General features: G+C 43.7%; 1 pseudogene; it reads left to right on the top strand.

Annotated features, from left to right (window-relative positions):
• The window catches only part of LOC122647456, a 30,085-nt pseudogene extending 19,615 nt beyond the window's left edge, over positions 1-10,470 (top strand).
• The last annotated feature ends 13,146 nt before the right edge of the window (positions 10,471-23,616 follow it).

Here is a 23,616-nt window from a genome sequence, read left to right as displayed (position 1 = left end):
TCGATCAAGAGGTCGATCCGAGGTAGTGGGTATTCATCTTTTGGGCAAACCTTGTTGAGATCGGTGTAGTCGACACACATTCTCCACTTCCCGTTCGGTTTAGGGACCATGACGACGTTAGCCAACCAGGTCGGGAATTTCTCTTCTCGGATGAATCCTGATCGGCGAAGCTTCTCCACCTCTTCTTTGATTGCGGTTTGTCGATCAAGTGCGTAGTTCCTTCTCTTCTGCCGGATTGGTTTTCGACCCAGATCCACATGGAGTTGGTGCTCAGCTATATGTCTGGGTATGCCCGACATGTCAGCGGCCGACCAGGCGAAGACATCGGCGTTTGCTTTTAAGAAAACTCGGAGCCGCCTTCTTTGATCTTCATTTAGTAGTGATCCGAGCTGGACCACCTTGGTTGGGTCATCTTCACTGAGATGAAGTGGGGTGAGGTCTTCCCCGGGTCGTCCTCTTCTCTCGATCAGCTCATCCCGCTGATCTTCAGGGAGATGCTCGGCGCACATGGCCATTCCTCGCACATTACCCTTGTTTTGCTTGACGAAAGTAGCGTAGCACTCTCGTGCCTTCTTCTGATCGCCTCGGACCTCACCGACACCGTTCTCGGTGGGGAACTTGATCTTCAAGTGTGTCGGGGAGATGATGGCTTGGAGGGCGGTCAATGAAGGACGGCCGAGTATGGCGTTGAAAGCCACTACCGACCTTACCACCATGAATTTGACTTGGATCGTCGCCTGGCATGGAGCTTGCCCAATTGTGACTAGTAGGTCGATCGAGCCCTTGATGGTCGCGGCCGCTCCCGAGAACCCGTGAAGCGAGGTGCCTTCGGGCTTGAGCGCTTCGTCGCCGAAGCCAAATTGTCGGTACGCTTCTAGTGACATAAGGTCCACGGATGCGCCGGTATCGACCAATACACGGTGGACGGGTCTGTTCGCAATTTCTAACTGCACCACTAAAGCATCGTCATGAGGTAAACTTATACCTTCAAGGTCGGCTTCGGTGAAGGAGATCGTCACCGCCGGCTTGAGTTTCTTGGCGGGCATCTCGGCCACTCTGACAAAGCGCGCGTTTGCCTTAGCCTTTTGAGTAGTCTCTTGCCCGGGCCCTCCGAGGATAGTGTATATGGGGGCTCCCTTGTCATTGCTCGGCCCGGATCCGTCCTCCTTCTTATCGGCTCGGACCTTGTCATCGTCTCTTTCAACTCGCCTATTTTCGGCCCTAGGCTCGGCTCTTCTTTGATCTCGGTCATCAGGCCGCCGACCTCTACGATCTTCTCGGCCTCCTCTGACATATCGCTTCAAGTGGCCCGCTTTTATCAGCTCTTCGATTTCTCTTTTCAGCTGATAACAATCTTCGGTGTCGTGACCGGTGTCCTTGTGGAACTGGCAATATTTTTTGGGATTCCGAGATGACCCCGCTTGCATCGGTCGGGGTTGGCGGATGTACCCCCCATCTTGTATTTGCATCAGGATCTCCTTGCGAGACGCATTCAATGGTGTGTAGTTGGGGCTCCGAGCTCGATCCGACCTGTCAGCTCGGCGATCCGTCCTTGGCCTTTTGTCTTCCCTTCGGTCATCTGTTGTCGGCCTTTTCTTGTTGGTAGGACCTTCGTTGCCCTTCCGAGCTTGGAGGACCTCGGCCATATTTGCAAACTCGTTGCACCTCTCCAAGAGCTCGGCCAGGTTTCTTGTCGGCTTCCGGGCCAAGTCCTTGATAAGGTCCATGTCGGCCAAACCGTTGCTCATAGCCGTATGGGCCGTGGCCTCATCCAAATCCTTGATATCTAAGGATTCCTTGTTGAAGCGGGAGATGAATGCTCGGATCGACTCGTCGGGCCTTTGCTTCACGCTAAGGAGGTTGACCGTTGTCTTCTTATGTTTCATACTACTCTGGAAGCGCGTGACAAAGGCTTGGCAGAGTTGAGCGAAGCTTTTTATGGAATTCGGCGACAACCAGGAGAACCATGAGGTCGCGGCACCCTTGAGGGATGCAGGGAAGGCTCGGCAGGAAACGATCTTGGTTCCCCCGTACATGGTCATCATCGCATTAAAGTAGTTGATGTGATCTGTCGGGTCGGTCGTCCCGTCATATCGGTCGAACGGGGGAGGTTTGAAACCGTTTGGTAGCGGTGCGGTTATGTTCTCGGGAGGATAAGGGTGACGCCCGACCAAAGAGTAGGCGTCTGGGGTCGCCTGTTTCTTCAACCCCTCCACTTGCTCGGCCAAGTCTCGTAGCCGCTTCTCCAGCTCAGTCTCAAGTGCTCGGCCAACCGACTCCTCGGCCCGGGGTCGATAGGGTCGGTTGTCCTGTTGTAGTCGGCCATTCTGGTCAGCTCGGTCCTCACCATCCTTCCTTGTTCTTTTTTCTTCTTGGAAGTTGGACCCTCGGGGGGTCCCCTGTTGTTCTTCTCGGGGAGGTGAGTTTTGACGCCGGGGAGTATGACGCGATCCTTCTCCTTGTCTCAGCGTGCGCCTTTCAACCGGGTCTTTCCTTTGTTCTCGGAATCTCCTCGGCTGTTCGTCCTCTCCAATCCGTCCAGAAAATACCGACCTCCTAGCTACAGAGCCGGCCAGTTCGATTTCCTGCCCTGTTCGAGGGCTTTGGCGATGTTCTTGTTCACCCCGCCGAGCGCCTCTGCTGGGGCGCGGAGGTGTAGTCTTTTGACTAGACGGGTGCGAGGACGCGGCCTGACTCGGCTCGGCTCTACGCCGGCCACCATTTTGCTGCAAGTTTCTTTCGGCGCAGCCTGGAGGGGCCGCGCCGGCTGGCCCATCAGCCCTCCTCGTGCCATCTGGTTCATGAAGGTATGCAGCATCTCGTTGGTGTGGAGCATCTGCAGCTGCAAATCCATAACCTGTCGATTATTTGTCGGGGCTTCTGGGTCCAAACTCTCCGGCAAGGGTGGCGGTGCTGGTAGGCCGTTCCCGTCCAAACTTGGCTCGGCCTGTACCCGGCTAGCCGCTGCCGTGGTTAGCGCACCTCCCCCATTCCCACTCTCTGGAGGGGGAATGGTGCCCGTGATGGGCTACGCACCACCTGCCCTAGGGGGTCTTCTGTTTATCCCCTGCCGAGAGGCTTCAGGAGGCGGTGATCGCCTCGTCTGCACAACGGGTTGCGGCTCCTCCGTGCGGGAAGTAGAGCCATGCTGCCCTGACCTCGTGTGCACCATTATTATTGCTCTGGGAATTGATAGAAACGACGATGCTTGCTGATGTCGTTCCCACAGACGGCGCCAAATCTGTTGCGTGTGAAAACCTCCGGTGCTTGGTTCGCCCGTGGATGAACCTGCAAAAACCAAGCAATGAGCGTAAGAGGGCCGGTGTGGCTCCGACCTAGGACTCTCCGATGCTCAAGTCAAGTCTCCAACGCGACAGCGTAACTGCGTAATAAAAAGCCAGATGAGGAATAGTGCTCCATACCTGGGTATTTATAGAGTAAGGAGGAGATGAGACGGTTGGAAGAGTCCTAGTATGGTAGGAGTCCTTCTTTCGGAAGGTTCTCTCGCGTAGAGCAGAGTGGAGAGTTATTTTCGGGGTCGGACTCTTATTAAGGTAAGAGTCCATGTAGAATGCGATTCCGTGATGCGCTAGGATCGTGGCTCGGTCCTTATCCAGTGATTCTCGGGATGTGCTGACGTGGCCCGGAGATCCCCGGTGGGGTGCTATGGGAGCTTCAATGGAGGAGGGCTCGGCCTACGAGGTCGGCCCATGGGGTCGGCAATGGAGGTCGGCCCTGGAGGTTGGTCTCGGCCATGAGCTCGGCTAGGAGTCTATGGCTGACCCGTACAATCTCGGCCTTAGCCACCGGCTAGCTCGCTCCACTCAGGCTTTGTCAGGTGACTTATCGGAGATGGGGTCGGCCCAATTTCCTGCTCGGCCCAACTCTGTTCTCGGACTGAGGTCGGGTCGGCCACGTGGCAGCCTCCGATAGGTGGGATGTTTTATGCCTCATCAGGATGGGAGAAAGAGGGTCACGTGGAGGGAGATTAGAAAGTGGATGGGAGAGTCAGAAATCCTCTTTTTGAAAATATCTCTCAATCCTAGACCTAGATGGACCCAATTCGAGAATTAAAGTTGCTCCAATTAATGTTTTGGATGATATGAGCCCAATATCAGTTATCTTCTAAAAATTTCCTAATTTTCTGAAATTATGGTTATGCCATTGTGCTTGATTTTCCTTTGTTGCCCAATTTCTTGGTCATACTTCTAATTTGAGGTGAAAAATCTTCAATGCCCTTAGGTCTTTGGTGAAACTTCTTCCCATCTCGCCCTTGATCATATGTAAGTCGATCCATGGGTAGACTGGTCCCTAGATTGCATCAAATCCTTCCATTCAGCATCTTCTATGCACATGACCTTGTAACACCCTGCAGTCACAATTACATAGCAAAATGAAATTAATTAAACCAAAGATATTAAATTGAAACCAAAAATTAAATAGAAATTCAATGCATAATTTAATGAAGGGTGGGGATTGAATTTGATTGATCTTCAAGGCTAATCGATATTCAAGAAAGAACAAACAAGAAAAACTCAACAACGGGTTTGCAATTTTTCAAGATTGCAAGAAGAGAGTCCAAGACCCACATTCAATTCAAATTTCAAATCTGGGAATTACAAACAATGACTTGCCCTTTTAAAAGAAAAACCCTTCACCCAAGCTTGGTTCCCCTAAGATCCTATGGCCAAGATTACAACTTAATTATGGTAGAAGCTAGATGGGGAAAGAGACCATGCTCAATCAATCCCACCATTTATTCTAGGAAATAAACAAACTCCACCAATCCTCCCCTAATCTTTCTTGATTGCTAATCCCCCTCTTGATTGCCAATCAATTTAATCTAGAAAATAAACAAACTCCACCAATCCTCCCCTAATCTCTCTTGATTACTAATCATCCTCTAATCCCTCCCTCACTCTCTCTTTATTTTAAATAGTTACTTGAAATAGAAAGAGGCTGATTAGGATCTGTTCTTTGAGTCCCGGCCGCTCTTGGCCTTGATGCGGGCTGAGCGTCTGAAGGCTTTTGGGTGGTCCAGTTGACCAAGTACAACATCGGCTAGTTGTTCAGCTGTATTTGCAACTGCATCATAATTATAGCTCGATTAGGCATAAGTGTCGAAACTTACAAAATTACCAATATCTTGATCGAAACTGGTCGAAACCATCGAATTTTGATCAAAACCTTAGTTTTTTAAAATCACCCTTCAACTCGTCTCGAAAACCCGTGAAATCAAGTTAACTCGGTGATTTCGACAGGTTTCGGTCGAGTTCTTTTTCCATGGTTTTAACTACTTTGTTTGATTTGGATCCATGTAACCGACCCCATTAAGTTGGGATAAGGCTGAGTGATGCAGATTCGTCACCAAAATGGGCTTATTTCTATAGAAATAAGTCTAGGGTTGGGTTATATGTATGTTGGGCCTTTGATCCCATGGGTTTTCTATGTAATAGGCCACTTTTCTGGGCCTAAAAGAGGGGTACATAGATTGCATACGGGATTAGCCCAATATTTAGTCTATTTTTATGTTTTTAATTGAATCGGTTTAAATTGGTTGCATCCAATTGGTTCAATTGATCTAATTTAAGTGAAGTGATCCTATTGGCTACGTGGTTCTTATATCCTATTGGCTAGTAGAGAATCTTCTTTATTTTAAGTATGTTAAGTTGTTTTTAAGTCATTAGGACTCTATTTTGAGTCTATTTTAGTTTCCTAGTCAGTTTAAGTTATCTAATAGGTTAGGGATTGGGTTAGGCCTTTCCTTTTTAGAGTAGAAGTTTATTTTTGAGTCTTTTATATAAGGTTGTAAGGGGACAAAGCCTTGAAGACGAATTTGATTAATGAAAAGCTTTTTGTTTGCTGCCCTAGCTGCTGCCCTTCTCTGTTGAGTGTTGCTCTGTTGAGTGTGCATCCTTGTGGTTCTATCAAGGTGGAAAGGGACTGGTGGAATCCGGTTAACTCCTTACGCCGTGACGACTGGGAGGATCTTCTTCAATTCGAAGGTGGTTCTATCCTTCACATCTGTTCAAGCTGCTGCTAGTGGAATCTCCAGTAAGTTTGACACCCAATTTCTTCTTCTAACCCTCTAATCCTTTCCCCCAATTGATCCCCTTTATTTTTGGTTTGAATCCCATAAACCCTAACTCCATTAAAGCCCAAAACCTGCAACTCAATTCTGTCCAGAATTATAGAATTTCAAAACTCATCCAAACCCTAACCTTTTTATAGCATATTGACCCCCTAGACCTGCCCATTAATACCCTATAAACCCCATTCCCAAATTCCCATCCTAAACCCTAATTTTGCCCTAAAACAGCCCCTAATCAGCCCCAAATAGCAGGCTTATCCAGACCTTGCTTTTATCTGGCTCCTAGTAGGATTATCTCCTATTCTAGGACTATATTAATTGATATCAAAGCTATGGTGGAGGGAAGCTCCAACCAAGCCTCGAAAGACCCACCTCCATTCGTTTTTAAGACCCGAGTTCATCTACCCAATGGGAGCACAATCATATTAATTGTTGATGAGAGGCGACATAACAACATTATTTCACAATCCGTGGTGGATATGTTGTCCCAATCAGGAGAGATTTGCATCATGCCTACAGGTAAAGTCTGTGTTGAATTTGGGTGTTCTTCATACCATGATGGTGCTTGGTGTCAGCCGATACCACATTCAAAGAGTTTTATTGCAGTAGGTGGTGATTGGTTGGACGAGCGACAAGGTTGGATTGAACCTAAAAACAACTTGTGTGTCCTACCTGATCAACACCGTCTATACCATTTGTTTATTCTAAAAGGATTACAACCAAAGGTGACCACATCGACTGTACAGCCACAGGGACTATCGAACATGTCAACTCAAATGCAAGTGGCATCGACTGTGTTTGAAGTTTCACCAACGGCTGATGCGCCAACAGAAGATTCTACTAAAGCAGTCAATGTTGAAGAAAACAAAGTAGATAAAGCTAAAACAGCAGAAGATGAAGAGGTGGTTGACAACACTCCACGGGAAATCGTTGGCATTCAAGATGTTGTTCTTGAAGAGGTACAGCTTGTGCCTCAAGTTTTAGATGAGAAGGTTATCAATGTTGAAGACTCTATGAACACGACATACATAGTTGATATTGATTCAAAGGTCGAACACATAGAGTTTGTTATGCCACCATGGGTCTTTGAAGAGAAAGCTCCACGCCTTGAAGACTTCATCCCTAATGTTCCTGCATCACCAGAATTTTGTTTGGGAATGGTTGAAGCTGCTACACATATGTTGTTTCCCCCTCATCACTGCAAAATTAGAGGATGAATTTTTTCAAGTTGGGGAGAGTTGATGCAGATTCGTCACCGAAATGGGCTTATTTCTGTAGAAATAAGTCTAGGGTTGGGTTATATGTATGTTGGGCCTTTGATCCCATGGGTTTTCTATGTAATAGGCCACTTTTCTGGGCCTAAAAGAGGGGTACATAGGTTGCATACGGGATTAGCCCAATATTTAGTCTATTTTTATGTTTTTAATTGAACCGGTTTAAATTGGTTGCATCCAATTTGTTCAATTGGTCTAATTTAAGTGAAGTGATCCTATTGGCTAAGAGGTTCTTATATCCTATTGGCTAGTAGGGAATCTTCTTTATTTTAAGTAGTTTAAGTTGTTTTTAAGTCATTAGGACTCTATTTTGAGTCTATTTTAGTTTTCTAGTCAGTTTAAGTTATCTAATAGGTTAGGGATTGGATTAGGCCTTTCCTTTTTAGAGTAGAAGTCTATTTTTGAGTCTTTTATATAAGGTTGTAAGGGGGCAAAGCCTTGAAGACGAATTTGATTAATGAAAAGCTTTTTGTTTGCTGCCATAGCTGCTGCCCTGCTCTGTTGAGTGTTGCTCTATTGAGTGTGCATCCTTGTGGTTCTATCAAGGTGGAAAGGGACTGGTGGAATCCGATTGACTCCTTACGCCGTGACAGCTGGGAGGATCTTCTTCAATTCGAAGGTGGCTCTATCCTTCACATCTGTTCAAGCTGCTGCCAGTGGAATCTCCAGTAAGTTTGACACCCAATTTCTTCTTTTAACCCTCTAATCCTTTCCCCCAATTGATCCCCTTTATTTTTGGTTTGAATCCCATAAACCCTAACTCCATTAAAGCCCAAAACCTGCAACTCAATTCTGTCAAGAATTGCAGAATTTCAAAACTCATCTAAACCCTAACCTTTTTATACCATATTGACCCCCTAGACCTGCCCATTAATACCCTATAAACCCCATTCCCAAATTCCCATCCTAAACCCTAATTTTTCCCTAAAACAGCCCCTAATCAGCCCCAAATAGCAGGCTTGTCCAGACCTTGCTTTTATCTGGCTCCTAGTAGGATTATCTCCTATTCTAGGACTACATTACTGAGCTTGTTGTTATTGTAAAAAATTGCAATTAATAAAACCCTTCCAAGAGTGATAAATAACAATCCCGACCCTAACCCAAGAATATAAGAGAAGGCAATAACATAAAATAAAAAGTTACATTAAGCCTCTTCCGTATCTCACAAGTTATTTTGATTGGAAAAGTTTCAATCCTTGTTGAAGTTATTCCCTCCATTGATTGTTTAGTATAATAAACTTGGTAATAATTCAACCAAAAAATAAATAAATAAATAAACTAGGTAGTACCAAAAAATAGTATACATAATAAGTAGACAATTCAATAAGGGTTTCTACCTAGTAGCAGAGGCTACATGGGTAGGTTAGGGCCAATGAGCACCCCCATCAGTTCAATAAATAGGGGTAGAGAAGTCATTTCATATTAATATAGTTTTTAATTGTCCATCGATTTGACTAGGGGTTCTTTGTTGATGGCATTGCCCAAGGTGAATCCTTTGGCCAAATAGATTTGTCTTACGTCCTACTGATGGCCATTCTGAAGTTAGGGTTAAAGTCAGTTTGTATTAATTTTCTTTCGTTCTAAGAATGCCTGGACAAAAATCTTGTAAGTCCTTCTGCTAATATATATTTTTTGTTGATCTTTAGTCAGAGAGATAGAGACAGAGAGAGAAATTAGAATATAAGATAAACTCCTTGTAGATATTCAACTGTTTTCTTATTTTTATTGTAGGTTCCATATGAAAGAGGCCATTCTTGAAGGTGGAATTCCATTTAACAAGGCATTTGGAATGTCAGCATTTGAGTATCAAGGTGTGGACCCTAGATATAACGTGCTTTTCAATGAGGCAATGAAAGGCCAAACTACCATAACTATGAACAAACTTCTTTAGACATACAAAGGGTTTGAGGGCCTAAATTTAGTGGTTGATGTTGGTGGTGGATTTGCTGTTGCCCTTAAAATGATCACTTCCAAGTACCCATCAATCAAGGGTATTAACTTTGATTTGCCTTACGTTGTTTTAGAAGCACCATCCCATCCCAGTAATATTTGTTTTCTTTTTGTTCTACATTATTTAATTTTCAGTCAGTGCAGTGACAAGGCCCTCTCAGGTTTTGGGTCTTGGTGACACATTTTTATCTCAAAAACACGTCTGGCAGTAACACATGAGGGAATCGATATCAAAAGATTCTTTGTCAATACACATTCATATTTGTACTCGCATTCGTACCCTGACATCAACATGTCTAGGCATACCCAATGCGACAACCATGTAATAAGGGTGCCCAACCCAAACCCTAGTCGTGACTACCATTTAAAGTGTAAACTTTAGGACATATAATGTTCAAAAAGTTAATATTGCATGTGATAAAATTAAATAAAAATGAATAAACGGTTCAATTTAAAATAAACCAAGTTTGATGGACACATAAATCCAACACTTGCATTGTTGCAAAAGAACCATCACATCCTGGTATAATTTTTTTCTTTGTCTACATTATTTAATTTTCAACTAAGGGATTTAGATGAATAACTTAAGATTTACTTAATCATTTTGGTGAATAGGTGTTGAGCATGTTGGAGGTAATATGTTTGAAAGTGTTCCAAAAGGGGATGCCATTTATATGAAAATGAGTTTTGGATTTGCCTTTTGATCCTTCATCAAACGCAACAAATAGATTGTGTCTCCTAACATATTCATTTATGTGTTTGTTTATACATGGACGTACTTTCAGTTGATATTGCATGACTGGAGTGATGAACATTGTTTGTCAATTTTGAAGAACTGCTATGAAGCATTACCAGATGGTGGAAAGGTGATCATCATTGATGCTGTTCTTTCAGAAGCTGTTGAAAATAACTGTATAGCTCGAGCTGGATATCAAATTGACAATATAATGATGATGGCAAATCCTGGAGGAAAAGAAAGAACTGAGAAATAGTTTGAAGACCTTGCCAAGGGAGTTGGGTTTCGCAGTTGTCAAGTGATTTGCCCTGTAATTAACCTTTGTGCCATCGAATATGTAAAGTAAGACATACAAGTTTTTCTTTGATTAGAAAAAGCACCCAGTGCTTATTTGTTTAATCATTTATCGGTGATACTTTTTAATGCTTGTTTGGCCAATACGAGATATAAGTTTTTCTTTGGGTGGAATATGCACCCAGTGCTTGGTTGTCTAATCTTTTGGTCGGTGATCCATTTATTATTTTTTTGGAAAAATTTTCCACAACTGGTGATATCAAACTTGTATTAATATCATCAGGAACATTTGGCTCGCAATTCAATCTCTAAGGGAAGAAATTATTGAGTAGGAATCTCTTTCAATAAAAAAAACTTGTTTGACCTTAGTTCAGCTAAAGAGTGCGCTTCTCTAACGACCAAGGCCTCAGCCACTAGAGCATTTTGACGTCCAATATGAAAGTATGTGTTGGATTTATGTGTCCATCAAATTAAACCTAGTTCGGTCTAGTTTACTTTGTATTGAACCTTTTATACATTTTGGTTTAATATTATCACATGCAATATAAACTTTTTGAGCATTATGTGTCCGTAAATTTTACTTAAAATGGTAGTCATGACTAGGGTTTAGTCCGGACACCCTTATCATATGGTCGTTGCATTGGGTATGCCTAGACATGTTGATGTCAGGGTATGAATGCGAGTGCACATTATGATGTGCATTGGCGAAGAATCTACTTTGTCGATTCCCTCATGTATTACTGCCAGATGTAGGATGAGATAGACATGTGTCACTGAGACTCTGTACCTGAGAGGACCTTATCACTGCGAAATGTGACCGCATTCTTTGGATCATCAATGACTGAGATTCAAGAGAGTCAAAGCCTGTGTTGTGGGAATGCACGAACATTTCGTGAGTGAGAGAGTTACTCAACATGGTCACCACTGTCCGATTGGGAAACATCAAGATAGAGGTTATCTGTGGATGGTCGGATCGGAATCTGGATCCAGTGCTATTTTAGAAATGATTTTTGCAAAACCTATTTTACATAAATGATAGATAATGTGTAGTTTTATTGAAATTTTTTTATCATGTTTTGTAGGATCCGATCACGTACACAGACGCTCTTGTTAGACATGATCTATGGAATGGGGTTTGGTAGTACATGTGTACATGCCCTAGATTCCATAATGGTGATGTTGATTAGTGGTGGGTTGGTACATAATAATAAATTATTATGTGAGGGTACAATTGGAATTTGCTAATTAATTAATTGTTTACTTAATTTATTGGATAAGGTGCTAATTTTTATTTATCTATTAAATATAAAATAAATAATTAATTAAACTATTCCCTATTAGATTCTGCTTCTTCACCAATTAGAAGCCCATCAGGTTTAAACAGGTTCAAGTCAAAGGGGAGAGAGAGAAACACTCTCATTGGGTTATTTAAAATAGGGTTTTAAATAAAATAAAATAAAATAACCCTTATTATGTAAACACTAAAAAATGTGGAGGGGGCATCAGGTTTTGAGCCTTGGATGGTTTTGGGTGCTCCCCCTCTCTCCCACATTTTTGGCTCTCTCTCTCTCTCTCTCTCTCTCTTCTCTCTCCTTCTTCTTACTCTCTAGCTTTTGAGAGTTAGGGTTTTGGAAACTTGGATTTGTGCTTGGAGATCTGAAGAGATTATTGGATTAACTTGGAGAACCTTGGCTGCACCATTGGAGGCTCAGATATGTTTACCTAGTGTGCTTGTTGGAGGAAGAACCACTGTCTATTGGAGAAGCAACACTTGAGGCTCATCTAGTTAGCAAGTTTCTATTAATTCCTCTTATTTTAATTATATAAATATTCTTGGGATGTGAAAGAAACCCGAATCGATTTCTTTCCGCTGTGCATTTGGGTATGGGATGGATCCCTCATGGGATGGAAAAGAGATGAATTTTCTTTCTCTTGGGGATCCCACAATTTTATGGGACAAGAAAGAGAAGGATTAGGTAATGATTTATTATACCATACCCTAATTGGGTTACACCAAGGTTCCTATAGCGACCATGGGCAACCCTAAACTTAAAATAGGGCACCCATGGGCAGCCATAGGTTAACCCAGGAGGTGTAAAATCCTAATTGGCTTATAATTGATTGCCCTAGGGTCACCATGGGAGACCATGGGCTGGCCCCAATAAATTCAACTATAGGTTTTAGCCATGATCAACATGGAGATGATCCCATGGACTGTTATTTGACTAACAATGTTGTTAAATCTACCCCAGACTGACTGGGATTTTACCTGAACGATAGGAGCCTATGACCAGCCACCTAAACACACTGTGGAGTATCACCCCAGTGGTTAAATTCAGTGGAGAACCTCCGAGGATGTCATCCAGTATACCTATGAGAAGACGGGTTGCAGATCCATGAGCTGCTCTACCCATAGCCTGATGTACAGCTCTAGCTCCAGGTAATCTCTCTCCTACTCAAATATGTGTGGGCCACACTTGTTCAAATATGTATTTGGTCTTGGAAGGGGTATGGGTACAGTGCCCAAGTGATAGGCCTAACCCCTGTGCAAGCCTAAGGCAAAAATAGCAAAATTACATTCTCTGGGCGATTGACCAAACGCCCAGAGTATCTGAAACTAACTTTTTGGACTCTAGACACCTGGGGGCCATGCATACAGCATGTGAACACCCTCTAGAGGTAAATGGGAATTTTAGAAACCATTACCCACCTCTGGAATCATGTGGACCCCACCTGTGCAGCCAGAATGGCCCAGAATGCACTAAAAAATGCATTCTAGGGAGTTGGGACCTATAACCAAACAGGCCTTAATTGTCCCAAAACTGTAAATAGGAGGGGACCAGCCTTCCATTCGTTCCTACTGCTTCTACTGAAATAGAAAGAAAGAAAGAGAAGGAGAAGGAAGAAGAAGAGAAAGAAAGAGAAGGAGAAGGGAGGAAGAAGAGACCAAGGCTGACTTGGACATTGATCTCAGCCTCCATACAAGATCAGAGGTAAGATTTTAGTCCCTGTACACTGCTGTTAACTATGTTACATCCCAGTTCTCATACCAGACAGGTGTGTCTCTGACCTATAGTGCTCAGAGCACCACTTGGATGCCTAGGGAAGCTTTGGATCTTGCATTCATGAGCATTGCATGCAAGATCTGACCATCAAATGGGCTGATCTGATGCTGCTACTACAATAGAAATCAAAGTCAATCTCTGAGAAGAGCTGCACCGCAGACTTGCACCCAGATCATGCTGTATGGGCATGGATTTCTACATGCAATGGGATTTCTTCACACCTTAGCATAAGACCAGACTTGTTTTATGTAAATATATGTAAATCATGTCTTGCATGCAGCCAAAGGTGGATCTAAAGCCTAAGCTCAGCCATGACAGCCATTCTCTGTGCTGTCAGAGCTCACCCCAACTTCCAAATGGGTAACCCAACCTTGAATCCATTTGGACCAATGCATTTAGCCCTATTTTTGATCCATGATCATCCTACTAGCTTCCCTGTTCGAATTCATGGCTAGGCCTGCTGTAAAGTCCAAGAAATGGAGCTGAAACTCATGTTAAACAGGCTCTAGGTGATGCACTGGGCAATTGACCAAACGCCCAGTGAAACGCCCAGAGATGGTATTTGGGCTTAGATGCAGATTCTACTTTTTGGTCCTTCACCAATGGGCCTGGGATAGCATGGGGAAATGTAAATGCCCAAAAAGGCCTTCCCCATTGGTCCTTGCTGTCATCCATGCCTCGAATGCCCTAGTGGGCACCACAGGGCCAGCTAACCATGCATAGAACTGGTCTCAGCTAGGCTAAAAACCTTTGCATTGGTTTATGAGGTTGATAGGGCCATGCATAGGCAGGCCATGCTGTGGAAATACTGAGACAAGTGAATCCTACATCTCTAGATGATGCATCGAGAGATGGACCCGAAAGCCCAGTAGTACAAGACCAGAGAATTCTAGGTAATACCGTGTAATATAGAGCCAGTCTAATTAAGCTTAGACCAACTCTAGAACACTATTGTAATCTTAAACCTTGTTTGACACACTTTTATGATCCGATAAACTAGGTTTTGATCTTGAGCCTGAGGTACAGTGCCAGTTACTAGCCGGGACTGAGCCAATAACTGAGCAAGTAGGACTAAAGCAAGGTGAGTGAAATTACACCGTGTGTGTAAATGTAACATGAACAACGAGTCATGAAAATTACACTTATGCTATTTACGCTGTTCACTTATTTAAATTGCTTTATGCTCTATTAAATACAATGCTTGACTGATGAATACTGAGAATGAACAATGAATGCTTGTATGTGAACTGCTAGATTAGATGCCGTAGCCGGCTTGGAAATGAGGCCTGTGGTAGCCCGTAGAATGGGATGTGGTTGACACCACCCGACTCATACTATGCCATATAGAATGCATTGGGCTAGAGTATCATCATCTGTGCTACGCACCCTTGCCAACAGGGGTTAAGGTGTTGGATGCCTGTGGGAGTGCCCATAAGAAAGAGAAAAAGGGAGAGAGGGAGAACTAAAACAATGATGGTTGTATATATACTAACCCTTTTTAGTTTCTTTAAAGTTTAATGTAAATGTTAGTTTCCACAGCACTCTGTGATTATATCTTTCATTATTGTGGATGTGTGTGTTTGTGAATGGATTAACAGCTTCTAGATCCTTGGGGTTTGGTGGATTGCTACTGTGCAATTTGGGTCACCTACCTAATCCTCCTTGGGGGTGGTTTGGTGTATGACAAAGCTTGGTATCAAAGCGAGAAGCTCTTCTTACATTCACAAATAACGGAATATGATTAACAACTTGCAAGAAGCTAAACACATAATAATTAAATTAACAAAGGGCAAAATGTAAATAATAAACCATGAGCAAAGATAGAACACTAGTAAATAAGATTCAATAAAGTTTGAAAATATGGCCGAAGCCATTACATTGATTTCCAAGTTTGGAAGTACTAGTTCCAGTTACAACCCAGTAGGAAAAAAAAAAGATAGAGACTGAAAATAAAGAACTGCATAAAGTACGACAAAAAAAAAACTACATGAAGTAAGGCTGAAATAAAAGACCAAGTCCTAAGCAAGACACCAAAGCTGGAGCAACTACTCCTGTTGAGGATCATCGCTCTGTGGAGGCCGAGCCTGTAATGAGTCAACCCGATAGTAGGAGTCCTAGAAATCGAGACGTTGCTCGACAGAACCTACTCTCCCCTCCAGGGAAGTGAAAACCTAGTCCATCCGCGTAGACATCTTGGCAAGCTGAGTGTGAAGACCTCGGAACTATGCCATCATGTTTGCCCAACCATAAGACTCAGGCGCCTGAGGTGGAACCTGTGAACTAGAAGCTCCTGTAGGCTTATAGGGAGGCAGATCTCCAAACTGTGTGCCTGGATTCACTAGGTCACCCTCCTGCTCACTTGCTCCAACTACCTCAGCTACCTCGTGTCCCTCATCCATCTCCTCCTCCTCGAACTCTGAACCGCTTTATGGCTCCCCTAACATCTTCATCTTCTTAATGGAGGTCTTGTTGATAGGCTTCAACCTATCTCCTCCCTCATACTCACCACCAAGAGAAACCCTAAAATGTAGGAATACCTAGGTCAGGAATCTCCCACATGGTAGGTTCCCATTAGTAGGGTTCTGGGCATGATAGAGCATAACCTGCAGAAGAAGATAAGGAAGGTTGATCACTGGACCTCCCTTGCCTGCCCTCAGCAAACAGTATGTGATGTACGCTCGAAGTATAGAAATGTTGCCCTGGTTCCCGCCCTTGGGGTAGATGTTGTAGGAGATGCACCTACTCAAGATTCTCACAATTGGCTTATAATCCCCTTCAGATTTTGGAGTCCTTTCGACCCCAGTTAGAGCTTTGAAGACCATTCTCTTTGCCTCCAATGAAAATAGGTCAGAAATGTCAACCCTAGGCTTGTAATAGCATTTGTCACCTGTGTTTGGTATCCCCAAAATCTTGGCCAAAGTGGTCGGAGTGAATTTCATGTCCACCCCTTTGACTCTACTCTCCAAACCAAATCCTTGTACCCCAGAAGCCGGTACAAGATTACATTAAAAATACCGAACCAAGTTCCGGTAACATGGCAATGTGGGGGACAACATCGGTGCCCAACCTAGGGCATTAAATTTTGCGAAGAGCCCAAATTGGTGGAAATCATCTACTTGTACCACCCTACCATTCACTATATTCTTGGAAGGGAACCTCTCCCAATCACGGGAATGCTCGTACCGTGAGAACCAAAATCGATCAAACTCCAGTTCCTTAGATGAAGAATCATCTTTGGATGATGGAGATGGTACAACCGATGGTGATTGCGGCGATGGGTCTGATCGTAGGAGCTTGCGGGTCACTGCCTTCCTTGTCGTGCTATGTTTGCCACTTGAAGACATGGCTGCAACATGGCAAGAGGAAGAAGGACAGGCAGTTAGGGCATATAAGCTAAAATCAAACAAAAAGAAAGAGGAAATGAAGACATAAATGTAAATGGAAGAGGAATTGTAGTAAGAACTTACCTAGGGCTCGTGTATGTGCCCGGGAAATTCGATTGGATGCTTGGAAATGATGGTGGAATAGCCTGTGCACACTCTGTAACACAGCCTTGGGGGTTTAGAGCTCTCAAAATGAAAAGAGAAGTGAAGAAATGAGCATTCGGACTGAATATAAACTGTGTCCCGATTCTTTGGGCGATTGGCCAAACGCCCAGAGAATGGAAAAATAGCAGAAATTGTTATTTTATTGAATGGGCTTATGATTTCTCACATTACAAAGGTATATTGGGTCCCTTGAAGCACTTGGTTGATAATGTGGATTAACTCAAAAAAAAAAAAAAAAATAAAAATAAAAAAAAAAAAAATATATATATATATATATATATATATATATATATATATATATAATATAATAAATAAATAGGCAATGATAGGCAATATATGGGATAACTAAGCAAATGCAATGTAGAAATGGAAATTTTTTTTTCTCGGCAACATATTGCGGGTATAAATATTATACATAAATAATGTATATAGCTTTGGATCTATGAACCTCTGTCTGGGCGATGTGTGTAGAAACTCAAACCTAGGAATGTAGGAATGTATGGTAGTAAGCAGTTGTGATATTACAAGAATTTAGGCACTACCCCTGACACTTCCTCTACATATAAGTCATACCATACCTATAATTAACCGGATCGTGGTTAAAATACAGTAGATCATAGGGAGAAATAGATAGTTGTTCACTACACATGTCTATACCTAAGTGGTGTGGTAGCTTCGAAAGAACACTGTTATTTTGTGTACAACCTCGAGCTGTTCTATTAAGCTTCCTAATTATGTTGTTCTAAGGTCCTATAGTGTTAAGTATATTTAATGAGTTAAGGTAACCATAAAAACCTAATAGCCAAAACTTCTCCATGACAGGGTCTGACTGTGTTGTTCGGGCTTAGAGACCCCAACAACATGTTCTGCATTAGGCGACTGAGAAACAGGTTAGCTTGGGTTCAAGGAATTCAGTCCCAGGCAAAGAAGCAACTAATTGTTTACTTGGCACTTGCAGATACTAGTGGTGCAGAGGATCGTGCCATTTATCTTGCCCCAGCAAACAAGGTTAGGAGTGATCTAGGATACCTATACATTCAAGCCTTTATGACTGGAAGGAGGCTGGAGCGACTCGCACGTTAGGTACAGGTATAGACCAAACAATTGCTTATTAACATAAACCTTTAATCTGTCATCTTGCATAAAATATCACGACAAAAAAAGAAAAAAAACACATTCATACATTAACTACTAGCAACAGTAACTTAGTTGGGAACATCCTTGGTAGTTATCACTCTCTGCTGAAATGCTAGCATTATTACACTAGAAGTGTAGAAACGATAACCTACGTGTGTTAGTTATAAATTGTAAATATTTTCTTTTTCTCTCGCAAAGGGTGAGGGAATATTGAACACAGCTTCTTTCAGAAACCAATCATGGTCAATACCAGATCCAACCGAGGTGGTCGTCGTGGAAGACGCCCTCGATTCGTCCCCGAAGTTGAGCTTCCGGACTGAGCCAAAGCTCAAAATTTTGAAGTATCGGTTACATCGCCGAGGGTACCACGAGTAGTCCTAAATCCGGTACTGATGGCTGCCCAAGCTTCTGCAGCTGCACCTCAGCCAGGTATGGCAGCTGGAGAGGTGAACACCATCATGACCACCATGATGTGAACCATGTAGCAACAACAGGAGTTGTTAGGCCAAATGTCTACACAGTTCGCGGCCATGAAGCAACAGTGAGCAGTGCCACCACCACCCAACCAACTCATATAATTTCCACCACGTGTGCCTCAACACGCGGTGGAAGGCTCCACAGCTAAAGTGATGGAGAGATTCAAGAAGCTCCAACTGGCCGCGTTCTCCAAACTAAATTCTGAGGTAATGCAACCGGAAAGGTGGATTAGCGCCTTGGAGAAAGCATTCGACGTACTTAAATGTACAGATGCGCAGAAACTGATATGCGCTGGATATCAGCTACAAAATGAGGCGGAAGCATGGTGGAAGGCAACGAAGCCTAATTTGGAGGTAGTTCATCCCAATCCCACTTGGGAGCAATTTAAAGAGGTCTTCTTTAAGAATTATTTTCCTGAGAGTTTTAGAGACAAGAAGGAAGCCAAGTTCTCTACTGTCGTGCAAGGATCTAAGACCGTGCTGGATTACCAACAACAGTTTGAAGATTTATTTCATTTCACGCCGGAGCATATGAAGGGGGAAGCTAGCAAATCAAAGAATTTTGAAAAAGGACTCAAATCGAAGATCAGGTCTATTATGTCGGTCCTAGACATTCAGGACTACGCTCAAATGGTCAACAAAGCAAAGACGATGGAGGACATATTAAAAGAGAAAGAGAAGGCTACAATGTCGCCTGGCTGGGGCAAGAGGCCAAGCAATTATTAGAATTTCGGGTGGCCAAACAAGGCTTTTCGAGGAGCTAGCTCGAGCCCCAACCCGACACAATTTTGATGCCAAGACGTGGACCAAACCCCTTTCCGCCCCACTTACAGCCGGTCTGCCCAACCCACTGCAAGCCAAGCGACAACTGTAGCTTCGCCACCCCACTCTGCAACAAGCCAAGCAAGCCAGGCCTCTTCTCCAGCCGTGCTATCCGACAAATGGTACGTGTGCCACAAAGCAGGACACATGGCCAGGGAATGCATACACTGTGGATACAACACATACCCACCAATCTAGTCCCACGCTCGACCCTTTCAGCCACAGGACAATCAGATGCGAGGAAAAGTGTTCGCACTGACCAATGAAGAGGCGGAGGCGAATCCAGAGGTGATGACAGGTAAGTCCACCTAACACTGCTAAATTGCAGGAATTAACCTATGGATGTAGGAAAAACTTAATTGCATCCTTATTTTATACAAACCCTAGGTATCCTAACTATCTCGTCCACCCCCACGCGAGTGTTATTTGACTCGGGTGCATCCCACTCTTTTGTTTTCAATACTTTTGTGGATAGGAAGACCATCCAACCAAAAGACATAGGGCATGACTTAGTAGTTAGCACACCAACTGGTAGTGTTGTGAGCCTGATGGAAGTTTACAACCCCTGCTTGGTGGAAATTTACGGGAAGAACCTAACCGCATGTCTGATCAAGTTCGACATGAAGGACTTTGACATGATACTGGGCATGGATTGGCTATCTGTCTATGGAGAAAACGTCATGTGTTAAGAAAAGAAGATCACTTTCAAGCTGAATGACGGTTCAGTTTTCACCTACCAAAGTGAACCGATGAAGAAGCCCAAAAGGATAACTTTATCCACCCTTCAGGCGTGAAAATTGTTAAATGAAGGGTGTTAGGGCTATCTGGCCACGGTAATGGATACTGAGGCAAAGATTAAGCCATTGGAAGAACTTGACGTTGTTAGGGAATTTCCCGATGTTTTTCCAGAAGATCTGACCCAGCTACCGCCAGATCGTGAAATGGAGTTTGTAGTCGATCTAATCCCGGGTGTAGCACTTGTATCCAAGGCACCATACCGAATGGCACCTATAGAATTAACAGAGCTGTAGGTCTAATTACAAGAAGGGACTAATTTGACCTAGCGTGTCTCCTTGGGAGCACCCGTATTTTTCGTGAAGAAGAAGGATGGAAGCATGCGGATGTGCATCGATTATCGAGAACTGAACAACCTCACGATCAAGAATCAATACCCGTTGCCACGCATCGATGACCTATTCGATCAACTGCAAGGTGCGAGAGTCTTCTCTAAAATTGATCTTAGGTTTGGATACCACCAGTTGAAGATCAAGGGCAGCGACATTCACAAGACGACGTTCAGAACTCAATACAGACATTATGAATTCTTGGTGTTGTCGTTCGGGTTAACTAATGCCCCAGCTGCATTCATAGACATGATGAATCGGGTATTCCATAATGTGCTGGACAAGTTTGTCATTGTATTCATCGATGACATTCTAATCTACTCCAAAAGTGAAGAGAAGCATGCTAAACACCTTAGATTCATATTGCAACGATTGCGGGAACACCAGCTGTTCACCAAATTCAACAAGTGTGAATTTTAGCTCCATCAGATTGAATTCTTGGGGCATATCGCCACCAAGGATGGCATCAAGGTAGATCCAGACAAGGTGAAGGCGGTTCTCGAGTGGGAGACTCCGAAGAATGCCATAAAGATTCGTAGCTTCTAGATTTAGCCAGGTATTATCGTCGATTTATCAAAAATTTCTCGCGCATCTCGGCACCCATAACAAAGCTTATGAAGAAGGATGCGAAATTTGAGTGGACCGACGCTTGCGAGAAAAGCTTCTAAGAGTTAAGAAGTTGATTGGTGATGGCACCAGTGCTGACCATTCTAGATGGCACCGATGGCATGGTGGTATACACTGACGCATCCCGCACAGGATTGGGATGTGTGTTAATATAGAGAGGTAAGGTGGTCACCTATGCCTCTAGGCAGTTGAAGGAACACGAGAAGAACTATCCCACTCACGACCTAGAGTTGGCTATAGTAGTTTTCGATTAAAGATTTGGCGACATTATCTCTATGGTGAAAAGAGCAAGATCTTCAATGATCACAAGAGCCTAAAGTATTTCTTCACCCAGAAGGAGTTAAATATGAGACAGAGGCAGTGGTTAGAATTAATAAATGATTATGACTGTGAGATTCAATACCACCCTGGCAAGGCCAACGTAGTGGCGGATGAATTGAGCAAAAAATCCCAAACCGCATCCCTCGCTTCCTTGGTTGTTAGTAAACAACTAATAGAAGAAGCTCAAAAGTTCAATCTGGAACTTATGATCAAGGGGACGACTATACAAGTAGAAGCTTTAGACATACAGTCATCGATCCAGGAAGAGATAATTGAGAAGCAGCCTAGAGACCCCGATCTAGCCAAGATAATCTGGGAAATAAAGCAAGGTGTCCACAGGGACCCAGACTTCTCATTGGCCCATGATGGGGCATTGAAATTTAGAGACAGATTGTGCATGCCTGGTGATTAGAATATGTAGGACCGAATTCTTAGAGAGGCACACAATTCACCTTACTCAATCTACCCTGGGAGCACAAAATTGTACAAGGATCTGAAGAAGTACTATTGGTGTATTGGAATGAAGCAGACCGTAGCCCTATACTTGTCCGAATGCCTCACCTGTCAGCAAATAAAGGTGAAAAGACACAGGCCGTATGGGTTGTTGCAGCCACTCCCTATTCCTGAATGGAAGTGGGAAAGAATTACCATGGACTTCGTGACCAACTTACCCAACACCAGGAAAGGGATGAATGCAATCTGGATGATTGTTGACGGACTGACGAAGGCAGCTCACTTTATCCCCATCAAGATAACCTACTCGATGGAAAATCTTGCCCAACTATACATTGAAAATGTAATCCGCCTGCACGGTGTGCCCATCAGCATCGTGTCCGACAGGGACTCTCGATTCACTTCAAGATTTTGGAAGAGTCTGTAATAGGCACTGGGATCCTAGCTAAATCTCCGCATGGCTTTCCATCCCAAGACGGACGGACAGTCTGAAAGAACCATTCAGACTCTAGAAGACATGCTCAGAGCCTGTATATTAAAAATGAAAGATAGTTGGGACACCTACATTCCCTTGGTGGAATTTGCCTACAACAACAACTACCACTCCACCATTGGCATGGCACCGTACGAAGCTTTATATGGTCGAAAGTGCCGCACACCGTTGTATTGGGATGAAGTCGGAGAACGGAAGTATCTTGGGCTTGAAATGATACAGGTGACCTGCGAGAAGGTGGATGTGATCAGAGAAAAGATTAAAGCCGCCCAATCCAGACAGAAAAGTTATGCCGACAATCGAAGGAAGGACATTGAATTTGGAGTCGGTGAGAAGGTATTTCTCCGAGTTTCTCCAATGAAGGGGTTACTACGCTTCAACAAGAAAGGTAAACTGAGCCCAAGGTATATTGGCCCATATGAAATCCTAAAGAGAGTGGGACCCATAGCATATCGATTGGTACTACTACCATCCCTGTAAGACATCCACGACGTCTTCCATGTGTCAATGCTAAGGAGGTATATCAACAACATGGCACATGTACTCTCGGCTGAACCCGTGCAACTAGATGCTGATATGACCTATGAGGAGCAGCCAACGGAGATACTGGACAGAAAGGAACATAATCTCCATAACCGCACAGTTGCATTCATTAAAGTTCGGTGGGGAAACTGCCCAATAGAGGAAGCATCATGGGAACGCGAAGAAGAAATGCGAGAAAAGTATCCTCAACTCTTTGAAGAACTGGGTAAGCTAATTTCGAGGACAAAATTTTTATAAGGTGGGGAGGAATATTAAACCTACCCTAGATTGACTGGGATTTTACCTGAAGGATAGGAGCCTGTGACCAGCCACCCAAACACATTGTGGAGTATCACCCCAGTGGTTAAATTCAGTGGCGAAACTCTAAGGATGTCTTCCAGTATACCTGTGAGAAGATGGGTTGTCGACCCATGCAGTTGCTCTGCCCACAGCCTGATGTATAGCTCTAGCTCCAGGCAATCTCTCTCCTACCCAGATATGTGGGGGCCGCACTTGTTCAGATATGTATTTGGTCTTAGAAGGGGTGTTGGTGCAGTGCCCAAGTGAGAGGCCTAACCCCTGTGCAAGCCCAAGGCAAAAACAACAAAATTACATTCTCTGGGCGATGCACTGGGCGATTGACCAAATGCCCAGAGTGTCTGAAACTGACTTTTTGGACTCCA

Source organism: Telopea speciosissima, unplaced genomic scaffold, assembly GCF_018873765.1.
Source record: "Telopea speciosissima isolate NSW1024214 ecotype Mountain lineage unplaced genomic scaffold, Tspe_v1 Tspe_v1.0052, whole genome shotgun sequence".
NCBI classification, from domain to species: Eukaryota; Viridiplantae; Streptophyta; class Magnoliopsida; order Proteales; family Proteaceae; genus Telopea; species Telopea speciosissima.
The sequence above is the reverse complement of the archived record's forward strand: the minus strand, read 5'-3'. Positions and strand labels throughout refer to the sequence as shown.